This window comes from Stomoxys calcitrans, chromosome 2, assembly GCF_963082655.1.
Source record: "Stomoxys calcitrans chromosome 2, idStoCalc2.1, whole genome shotgun sequence".
NCBI classification, from domain to species: Eukaryota; Metazoa; Arthropoda; class Insecta; order Diptera; family Muscidae; genus Stomoxys; species Stomoxys calcitrans.
Window position 1 is genome coordinate 220,648,986 of NC_081553.1, and position 10,917 is coordinate 220,659,902.

Consider the following 10,917-nt stretch of genomic DNA (forward strand, 5'->3'; position numbering starts at 1 on the left):
ATCGTATTGTGTGGAATGTCCACTTTGTATCCACTGTATGCTATAGACCTGCAACAAGAGTCTTCACACCAAAAGTTATATACATATATGGTAAGGATGTATCTAAAGTGTTCTGAGGAGGCCGAGTGAGGTTGTCAGAGAGGTTGAGCAGATGTGTTGTCGTTGTTGTAGCAGTGTATTGTACACTGAGGCGGCAGCCCTTGCCGATGAAGGACTATCGAGTCACTCCGGTACGTACACGTACGGGACTGTCAAGCAGATTTGTTGTGTTTGTGGTCCGTTATATCATGCAGGAAAAATATTTCATGTGCTATCAATCCCTATCCGGCTGTGGGAGCATTGGCAAAGGCCTCAAAAAGTTTGACTGACCATATCACAAGCTTTTAATAGGTCAGGCTACACATTTTGATACTGGTTAAACCCTCTGCCAATATGCACGATTATGGACTGCAAACCTCTCCAACTAGGCTTGGGAGTAGTGTCTCAAGCAGCTGCCGAGAAAAAAAAAACAATCTGAACTATTTTCCCTTGGTTCCTTCCTTTCCTGGTTCCAGTAGTGTGATTACTTTTCCCATTTTCATACCCACCACCGAAGGATGGGGGTATATTCATTTTGTCATTCCGATTGCAACACATCGAAATATCCATTTTCGACCCTGTAAAGTATCTAATTCTTGATCGTTGTCAAAATCAAAGATGATCTAGCCATGTCCGTCCGCCTGCATGTGGAAATCACGCGGCAGTCTTTAAAAATAGAGATATTGAGCAGAATCTTTGCACAGATTCTTTTTTTTTGTTCATTATCAGGTTAAGTTCGAAGACCGACATATAGACCGATCCGCCGATTTAGGGTCTTAGGCCCATAAAAGCCACATTTATTATCCGAATTTTCTGAGACTTGCGACAATGAGTTGTGTTTGGACCGTCGACTTTCTTCTTCAAATTGGCCCTGATCGGTCCAGATTTGGATATAGCTGCCATATAGACCGATCTTTCGATTTAATGTCTTGGGCACATAAAATGCGCCGTTATTGTCCGTTTTTACCAAAATTTGAGACAGTGAATTTTTTAGGCCCTTCGACATGCTTCTTCAATTTGGCCCAGATCGGTCCAGATTTGGATATAGCTGCCATATAGACCGATCTCTCGATTTAAGGTTTTGGGCCCATAAAAGGCGCATTTATTGTCCGATGTCGCCGAAACTTGGGACAGTGAGTTAAGTTAGGACCCTTGACATCTTTCTGCAATATGGCTCAGATCGGTCCAGCTTTGGATATAGCTGCCATATAGACTGATCTCTCGATTTAAGGTTTTGGGCCCATAAAAGGCGCTTTTATTGTCCGATTCCGACGTAATTTGGAACAGCGAGTTGTGTTAGGCCCTTTAACATTCTTCTTCAATTTGGCTTAGATCGGTCCAGATTTGAATATAGCTGCCATATAGACCGATATCTCGATTTAAGGTTTTGGGTCCGATTTCGCTGAAATTTGACATATTGACTTATGTTAGGCTTTTTGGTTTCCGTGTCGTGTATGGTTCAAATCGCTCTATATTAAGATATGGCTACCAAAAAGACAAATATTTTGTTCCACAAAATTGAACAATGACTTATACTTATTAGATCTCTCAATGTCCGTGTCGGTCCAAATCGGACCATATTTCGATTAAGCTTCATGGGGCTATAAATTATGCATTTTTCACCGGATTATGGCGAAATTATGCCGCTGCGTATAACCATAGGCTTAGAAAAGCTTCTGGGAGTGGTTTAATCACCTCCAGAGTTGTTTAAGCATCTTCAAATGAGTTGAGTGCGTTAATGCGTGTGAACAGCGCTGCCAGAGTTGCCGATTTTTTTGCTTCAAAAATAGCAAAGTATCGATTTGCCAATTTTTACTCCAAAATTACGATTTGTCGATAATTTAAAAAATGCATTTCCTTTTTAACAAAAGCAAGTTTGCCCATGAACATTCCATTAAGGAACGGGGGCAAGCTTTTCACATATTAATGCAAATGCGTGCTGTCCGATTCCAATTTAAGCTCAATGATAGGGGCCTCCTTTTTATAGCTGAATTCGAACGGCGTGATGCCGTAAAGACTTCTCCCCTCTTGGGGAGAAGTCTTTACATTGCACCTGAAAAAATTTTTCTGGTGTTCTCGCCAGTATTAGAACACAGGCCAGGAGATAAAATGTTGATATAAAAATTAGTATAACTTTGGAAGTTTTTGTTAAATGCAGTCAATAACAGTGTTTTGGACATTCAGCTATTAAGTAAATTGTAAAAAAGTATGCACTTCAAAACAGAAATGGAAAATATTACAAAGTTGCCCGTTGGCAACGCAACTGAATTGGGTTGCTATCCATAATCGACCCCTAAATTTCCCATGAACATTGCATTAAAGAACAGGAGATACTTCTCTCATATCAGTGAGTGCAGTCCGAGTAATGTTAAAGCTCAATGATAAGGGGCCCTCTTTTTTTGCCAAGTCCGAACGGCGTGCCGAAAAACGACACCATTTGGTAGAGAAGTTTTAACATGTAGCCAGCATTAGTATGGGGAAAATCCAGATTTTCACGAAGGGATTTGAACCCGGCATTGAAGATGTTGAGCTGAAAATTGGCGCAGATGTTTTTTTACAATCCAGAGTATATCCACATAAATTTCCATAGCTCTCATATAAACCGATCTTCCAATTAAACATCTTAGTCTTTTAAAAGGCGTATTTGAATCATACTCTCCAAACTCATGTCAAACATGGCAAAATCGGCCTGGCACGGGATAGCTGGGAGCAGCATGTAGTTAGAGTTTCTACCGGGTAAATACCCAACGCACTGCTTTAAATTCCATCAAAATCGGATGGAAAATGCTTATTTTATGGGCTCAATACTCTATATCGGGAGATCGGTCTATATGGCAGCTATATCTCAATATGGTCCGATCTGGAGGATATTCAAAAAGAGGGTTAAGAGGGGTTCTAGAACTCGCTGTGCCAAATTTCATTGAAATAGGATGAAAAATGCTCTTTTTATTGGCTCATTATTCTATATCGGAGATCGGTCTATATGGCAGCTATATCCAAATATGGTCCAATCTGGACCACATTTCACAGGAATGGGTAGGGTTGTACCAGACTCACTGCCAAATTTCATCGAAATCGGATTAAAAATGACAAATTTATTGCCTCAAGACTTTAAGTCTGGAGATCGGTCTATATAGCGGCTATGTATAACTAATATCCAATTTTATGAGATCAGAAGATCAGGTTTATATATAAAGAATACAATATGTTTTTATACCCAAGATATCTGCAAAATTATAAATACCCAGCTTTTGGGTATAAATGGGTAAATACCCGGGTATTTACCCAATTTACCTTTTGGGTATTGACCCATCGCCCATCTCTACACATAGGCTGGATCATTAAAGTCCGAATTGTGTGGTGTTCATTGCTGTCACGAAAAGCTTAGCTGCGAGCTACCGGGCGCTTCCACAGGTTGCAGCGGTATCTAGCGAAGACACTCAGTGAGAGGCTGGGCGGCTCCAGCTCCGGCTCTTGCCCAAGTAATGAGTGCCTATGATGCTCGATATGACAAGGCGATTTATTGGCGCCTTTAAATAACAAATGGCCTACTGTTCCCGCGGCGATCGGTTCTTTGGACCTGAACGAGCTTGCTCACCTACAAGAGGTTGACGATGATCGCCACCTCCACATGAAAAAGTGGCTACAACAACAACGGCAAAATCGGAATATATTCATAATATGGTATATTTTCCATCGCAGGTCATGCCTGGTTCAAATCCTGCCGTGGACATTAGCAAAATATTCTGCGGTGGTTATCCCCTTACTAATGCTGGCTACATATGCAAGGTATACTGCCATGATATAGTTTTTGTACCAAATGGTGTCGGTTTCGCCATGCCGCAGGCTGTTCGGACGGTATAAGAAAAAGGAGGCCCCTAATAATTAAGCTTTAACTTTAATCGGACTGCACTCTTTAATATGAGAGAAGTATCCCCTGTTTAATCCGAATAGTCTTTTTATCGTAAAGTATCAAGGCGGATTTAATAAGGTGGTCTCACGCGAGCAGCTGTTGACAGCCGGCCAGATTTGATAGTATAAAGATGTCAGATTGTTGTTTGCATTCTCTTTGTTGTTATCTTTTTCTCACATATTCTCCGCCGATGCACGCACACGTATACACACACGCACACCAATTTCTTTGTGCGTGTTGGCAAAACATCGATCAGCTTGATGACAAGATGGCGGATCGCACCATATGATTTGTGTTTGTTGTACATATGAGACCACCTTTAATTGTTTCGCCATGGTACAATATCATGACCGATTTTATAAAGGTTGTCTCATTTGTACAACAACTTAAGAGCCATATGGCGGAATCACCATCATGTTATCAAGCTGATCGACATTTTACCAACATAAACAAAGAAATTTGTGTGCGTGTGTGTAGTGCAGAGAATATACGAAAAAGAAGATAACATCGAAGAAAATGCAAAGAGAATAGCAGTGTGTTGTACACTGAGGTGGCAACCCTTGCCAATGAAGGACTCCATCGGGTCAATCCTGTACGTACAACCGGCTGCCATGGGATTGGCACAGGAGTCCTATTAAGTTCTGTGCGAATTTAAGGTTATGTTGCTTTGCTATGCATTTCATTGTTTAAAACATTTTCCCATTTCCCATTGATGTAGGTCGTTAGCGATTGCAAATGGGCCGTATCGGTTCAGTTTTGCATATAGCTCACATATAAATCGATCTCCCGATTTGACTTCTTGAACCCCTGGAAACCAAAATTCTCATCCGATTTGGCTTAAATTTTGCACATTGTATTCTGTGATGACCTCCAACATCTGAGTCAAGTAAGGTCCAAATCGATCTATAACCTGGCATAGCTCTTATATAAACCGATTTTCCGATTTGACTTCTTGAGCTCCTGAAAGTCACAATTTTCATCCGATTCAACTAAAATTTTGCACATAGTATTCTGTTATGAGCTCCAACATCTGAACCAAGTACGGTCCAAATCGGTCTATAACCTGATATAGCTCCCATATAAACCGGTCTTCCGATTTGGCTTCTTAGCCCCTGGAAGCCACAATTTTCATCCGATTTGGTTTAAATTGTGGACATAGTGTTTTCGGTCCAAATCGGTCTGTAACCAGATACAGATCCCATATAAACCGATCTCCCGATTTGGCTTTCCGTCTCCCGATTATCCTTGTTCGGTTTTTGAAAGCTCTAATTTTTACTGGTTTGACAGAAGTTTGGGATGTAGAATAAAATTATATCTTTCAACTAATTTAGTTTGTAGGGTGGGTTCCCGAGATTCGACCCGGACGAACTTAGTACGCTTTTACTTGTTACTTGGAAACCCTGCGTGTGAGGTCTGTAAATTTACCCATGTTAATTTGGCTCTCCTTGCCCTATCACTCTCGCCATGCTCAAGCCACCAAAAGTGATCGAGCTCGTATCATTTCTTTCACCGGGATTCGAGAGTGAATTAACAGAAGGCAACCTCGGTAGCATGGATGATATGAGAGGATTGTTATAGCCGCATATTTGCGAAGAGATAGCAGTATTTCAGTAATTGACCAGGATTGGTCCTGGATCGATTCCGGCAAGTAAACCTGACTGCAGAGTGGATCGACAAGGTTGTTTATTATTTTTCTATGAGTATTATAATGTTGTTGTTGTAGCAGTGTGTTCCACACTGAGGTGGCAACCCTTATCGATGAAGGAGTTCATCGGGTCAATCCGGCTGCCTTGGGATTGAAGTATTATAATAATCATTTCAGCATATACCAATAAAACGATATATATTTTGGGTTTTTTATTATAAAATAATTTTGCTTTATTTATTAAAGGCTGTTGTTACAACTACAATTATTAAAGGAATTTCACGCTGATATTTACCCATATACCTATTCGGGACTTCAAATTCTGTTTCTTAAACGCTCTCTTACTCTCTCCCTCTCTTAATTTAACACTGAACTCAACCATTACGTATTGAACCAAACAAAATAAGGAAATATCAAAGTGCGTAGATTTTGAAATCCAGAATATGTCTGAAAAAGTATCATAAAATGAAGTGCAAAATATATATAAATTTCTGTTTTTGTATGTAAATTTCTAAAGAGACTATCATGATTTACAACACTATGGAAGTCTTATATTAGAAATTTTGTGTTGAAGTGTGTAGTATTAGAAGATGAAATCAAAACGAAGAAAAATGTGATTTTGGTTTTCTTTTTTTATGCTTAAGAGGGCCGTGTTTGTAGTGTACTCTTTAGTTGATTTTAAATATACAGGAGACTTAAAATCAAAAGTATAAAACTAGTAGAAGTTAAAGAGCTACTTTCTTCTATATGTTTTGTGATATACATACATATGTACGCATGCGACCATATTTCTTTGGATACACATACGCATGCGACCAGTTTTCTATGTATAAGTTAAAATGGCACTCCCAATTACTATTATTTTCCCATTTCTGTTTTTATTTATACTCATACTCTGCTATTCAAAAAATGAGAGCAATGCAAATATCGAGTTGTGTGTTTCATATTTATAACGGTTAATTTGAAATGCAGTGCTACTGCTATGTTGAGCAACAACAATGTGTATGTATGTGGTAGGTAGTGTAGCCGAAGACAAATATTCTCTTAGATAATTTTTGCAAGGCGGGGACATTCACCACCACATATTTACACTGCTGTCATATTTTGAATGAGAGAGCATAAGCAGAATAAACACCAAGTGGGAGCAGAATGATACTAAGTGAGAGTGTAATTAACTTATATGAGCAATTTTACTTGTTTGGATGTGTTCTACAAAGCATCAGAAATTTGGAAATGACAAAAATGTGTGGGCAAAACCACACAATCCCGCGGGCTTGGAAATTATGGGTTAGTGTGCCCACCATTGCTTTATATTATTAAAATAACCCAAGGCAACATTTTCTACAGAAAAAATGTAACAAAAATAAAATAAAACAAGTAAAAGCGTGCTTAGTTCAGCCGGGCCAAATCTTTTATACCCTCCACCATGGATCGCATTTGTCGAGCTCTTTTCCCGATATCTCTCTTTAGGCAAACAAAGGATACAAGAAAAGAATTGCTATGTTATTGGAACAATATAAAGTTGTGGTTCATTTCGGACCATAATTGAACTGAATATTGGCGACCATAATAGAAGTCACTGTGTAAAATTTCAGCAAAATCGGATAATAATAATGCGCCCTTTAGAGTATCAAGAAGTCAGGATCCTATATCGGTTTATTTGGCAGCTATATCAGGTTATGGACCGATTTGAACCATACTTAGCACAGTTGTTGAAAGTTATTGGGTTGCCCAAAAAGTAATTGCGGATTTTTTAAAAGAAAGTAAATGCATTTTTAATAAAACTTAGAATGAACTTTAATCAAATATAGTTTTTTTAACACTTTTTTTCTAAAGCAAGCTAAAAGTTACAGCTGATAACTGACAGAAGAAAGAATGCAATTACAGAGTCACAAGCTGTGAAAAAATTTGCCAACGCTGACTATATGAAAAATCCGCAATTACTTTTTGGGCAACCCAATATAACAAAACACCTTATGCAAAATTTCAGCTAAATCAGCTTTAATTACGCCCTATAGTAGCTCAATAAGTCCAAATCCCAGATCGGTTTATATGGCAGTTATATCAGGTTATGGACCGATTTGAACCATTCTTAACACAGATGTTGGAAGTCATAACAAAACACGTCATGTAAAATCTCAGTCAAATCAGATAAGAATTGCGCCTTCTAGTGGCTCAAGAAGTCTAGAACCAAGATCGGTTTATATGGCAGCTGTATCAAAACATGGACCGATATCGCCCATTTACATTCCCAACCGACCTACACTAATAAGAAGTATTTGTGCAAAATTTCAAGCGGCTAGCTTTACTCCTTCAAAAGTTAGTGTGCTCTCGACAGACAGACTGAAGGACGGACAGACGGACGGACATGGCTAGATCGACTTAAAATGTCATGACGATCAAGAATATATATATATAGGGTGTCGAAGGGTTATTTAAAAATGGGTCATCTATCGTTTGCATACTTGCACCGTGGATCGTGGACCAACCTGTAGGGTGTAACAAAGTTTCGTTTTAGCATAGGTATTGTTAAATGGGTAGCCGATAAAGTGAGTACACTCGGAGGCATATTGAGGCACTTCAGTTAGAGCCTCGAATGTTTAGGGCAGTGATGGGCACACTGACACTGTTCAAAAGACCAAACTATGTTTGTCTTTTGAACATCTACCAAGTGAAACAACTATGAAAAGAGGCAGCCGCACGAACTTACACGAAGTTGTTTACACTGTCAGCGGGTTTCTATTCGTTTTTCCTATGCCCGCGGCAATAGAAAATTTATGTGCGGATGTGTATGCTGTCCATCTATTGTTTAGGGCATGGTGAAACAATTAAAGGTGGTCTCATTTATACAACAACCGCAAATCATATGGTGCAATCCGTCATCAAGCTGATCGCCGTTTTGCCAACACACGCAAACAAATTTGTGTGCGGGTGCGTATATGTGTGCGTACATGAGCAGAGAATATTAGAGAAAGAACATAACAACAAAGAGAATTTAAGCAAAAATCTGGCATCTTAAGGCTCTATTACGCGACATTTAGTAGTCTTATGAAATGTTAAATTTAGCACATGCAGCGTTGTACATGTTGTGTGATACAAACGAAACTAACATATGAAAATCACTTTTCAAAATAGCGTATATAATTTTTTTTCGATTAGAGCGTTCTCTATTCATTCTGACAAAAACATAAAGAAATCAGCTGTTTTTGTTGTCAGTCGAATGAAAGCAGCCTCAAATTAAATTGTTTTCACAAATTTGTGATTTAACCAGTTTTTTCCCAACTTTAAAAAATTTTACGCATAAAAAATGAGCTTTTGTTAAAATTTTTAGGTAATGTCATACGAAAATAACATACAGGTTTGATAACGAAAATGTAATTTTCAATTACATGTGCATACAAAAAGTGACATGTCATAAGACATCTACATACCGTGTAATAGCGCCTTTAATACCATCAAACCCGGCTGGCTGTTAACAGCTGTTCGCGTGAGACCACCTTTTTAAATCTGCCTTGGGTTTTGGGTAAGAAAAGTTGTACATATTGAGTAAAAAAGTTATGAAGAGAAAAAGTTATAAGGATAAATGGGTAAGAAGAGGAGTTTATAAAAAGAAAGGGTGGAGTCTCTAGATCATATGTAGATAAGGGTACTAGAAAAGAGGTATAACATTTTAAATACTAGGGATGAATGTACTATGAATTAGTGTACTAAGTTAATTTGCTAGATCATAGATCAAAAGACAAGTAAAGAGGGCATGGATAGAAAAGGTAAAGTATCTATATAAAGTATATCCATAGATCAAGACAGAAGAAAATACAGCAGGGGTTACAAGCATAACTGCATACACCTGTACGCGTATCTACGTGTTTGTGAAAACCAAAATCCCTGAGCGCATGCAAAGAGGATTTTAATAGTGTTCCCTGTCGGAACCTTTGTTTTGTCCATGTATTTAAGGCGACCACCAAGAGGTACGGGGTAGGATAGAAGAGCCGCCTCTACAAAGAATCACATTCCTGTAGTTTAGGTTATGACAAAAGAAGTTGTCGAATTTTTCGCCGATCCTTATACTCATTAAGACAGCTTGAGATTAAGACAATCTGAGATTTATGTGTAGATTCCATCCTTGATCATCCCGTCTTTACACCGCCCATAGCGTCAACGAGCGCCAGTAATTCAACAATTTGCACGTATGCAAACTTGGTCGTGTGCTTCATTACCCGCGAACGATCCCTATCAAGCTTATTCTCCGCTTTCTCATTTCCTTGTATATAGTCGTGTCCAGATTCTTAAGTCAGCCTTATGTCATGTACTTGAAGTTATTTGAAGAAAATGTAAACGCTGATCTTAGAGGGTGGAAGTTGCTCTCCAGTGACTGCAACGGGATGTTTTCTCAGCTCTCATATGGATAGGCAACCACCGTCCAGAGACATCAGGTTGGACCTAGAGCCGAGAGGTTCAGCGCATGGCTGAATAATAGAAGGTTAAGTCACTTGCCGCAAACAAAAAGTGAAAAGGCACCATGAACATTAGGGATGTCAAAATAGCACGTTTGAAAATAACACAAATGAGAGAAAACGTAAACAAAGAATGAATGTAAAACAAGTAAAAGCGTGCTAAGTTCGGCCGGGCCGAATCTTGGGAACCACCACAATGGATTCTGCTAAAATATGGGAGCTTTATCTAGTTATAGACCGAATTGGACCGTACTTGGCGCAGTTGTTGAGAGTCGTAACAGAACACTATAAGCAAAATTTCAGCCAAATCAGAAAAAAATCGGGGCTTTTAAGGGTCTCGACCGATTTGAAGCGTACATGGTATAGTTGTTAGTTTTCTAGAACAATAAAATTTTGACAAAATTTTCTATAAAAATAATATGTTGACAAAATTTTCTATAAAAAAAATGTTGACAAAATTTTCTAAAAAAAAATTTCACAAAATTTTCCATTAAAAAATGTTGACAAAATTTTCTATAAAAAATATTGACAAAATTTTCTATAAAAAAATTTTTGACAAAATTTTCTAAAAAAAAAATTGAAAAAATTTTCTATAAAAATTAAATTTAGACAAAATTTTTGTAATAATTAAATTTTGACAAAATTTTCTATAAAAATTAAATTTTGACAAAATTTTCTATAAAAAAAGTTGAAAAAATTTTGTATAAAAAAATGTTGAAAACATTTTTTGAAAAAATTTTCTATAAAAATGAAATTTTGAGAAAATTTTTTATACAAATTTGAACAAAATTTTCTATAAAAAAATTTTGACAAAATTTTCAATAAAA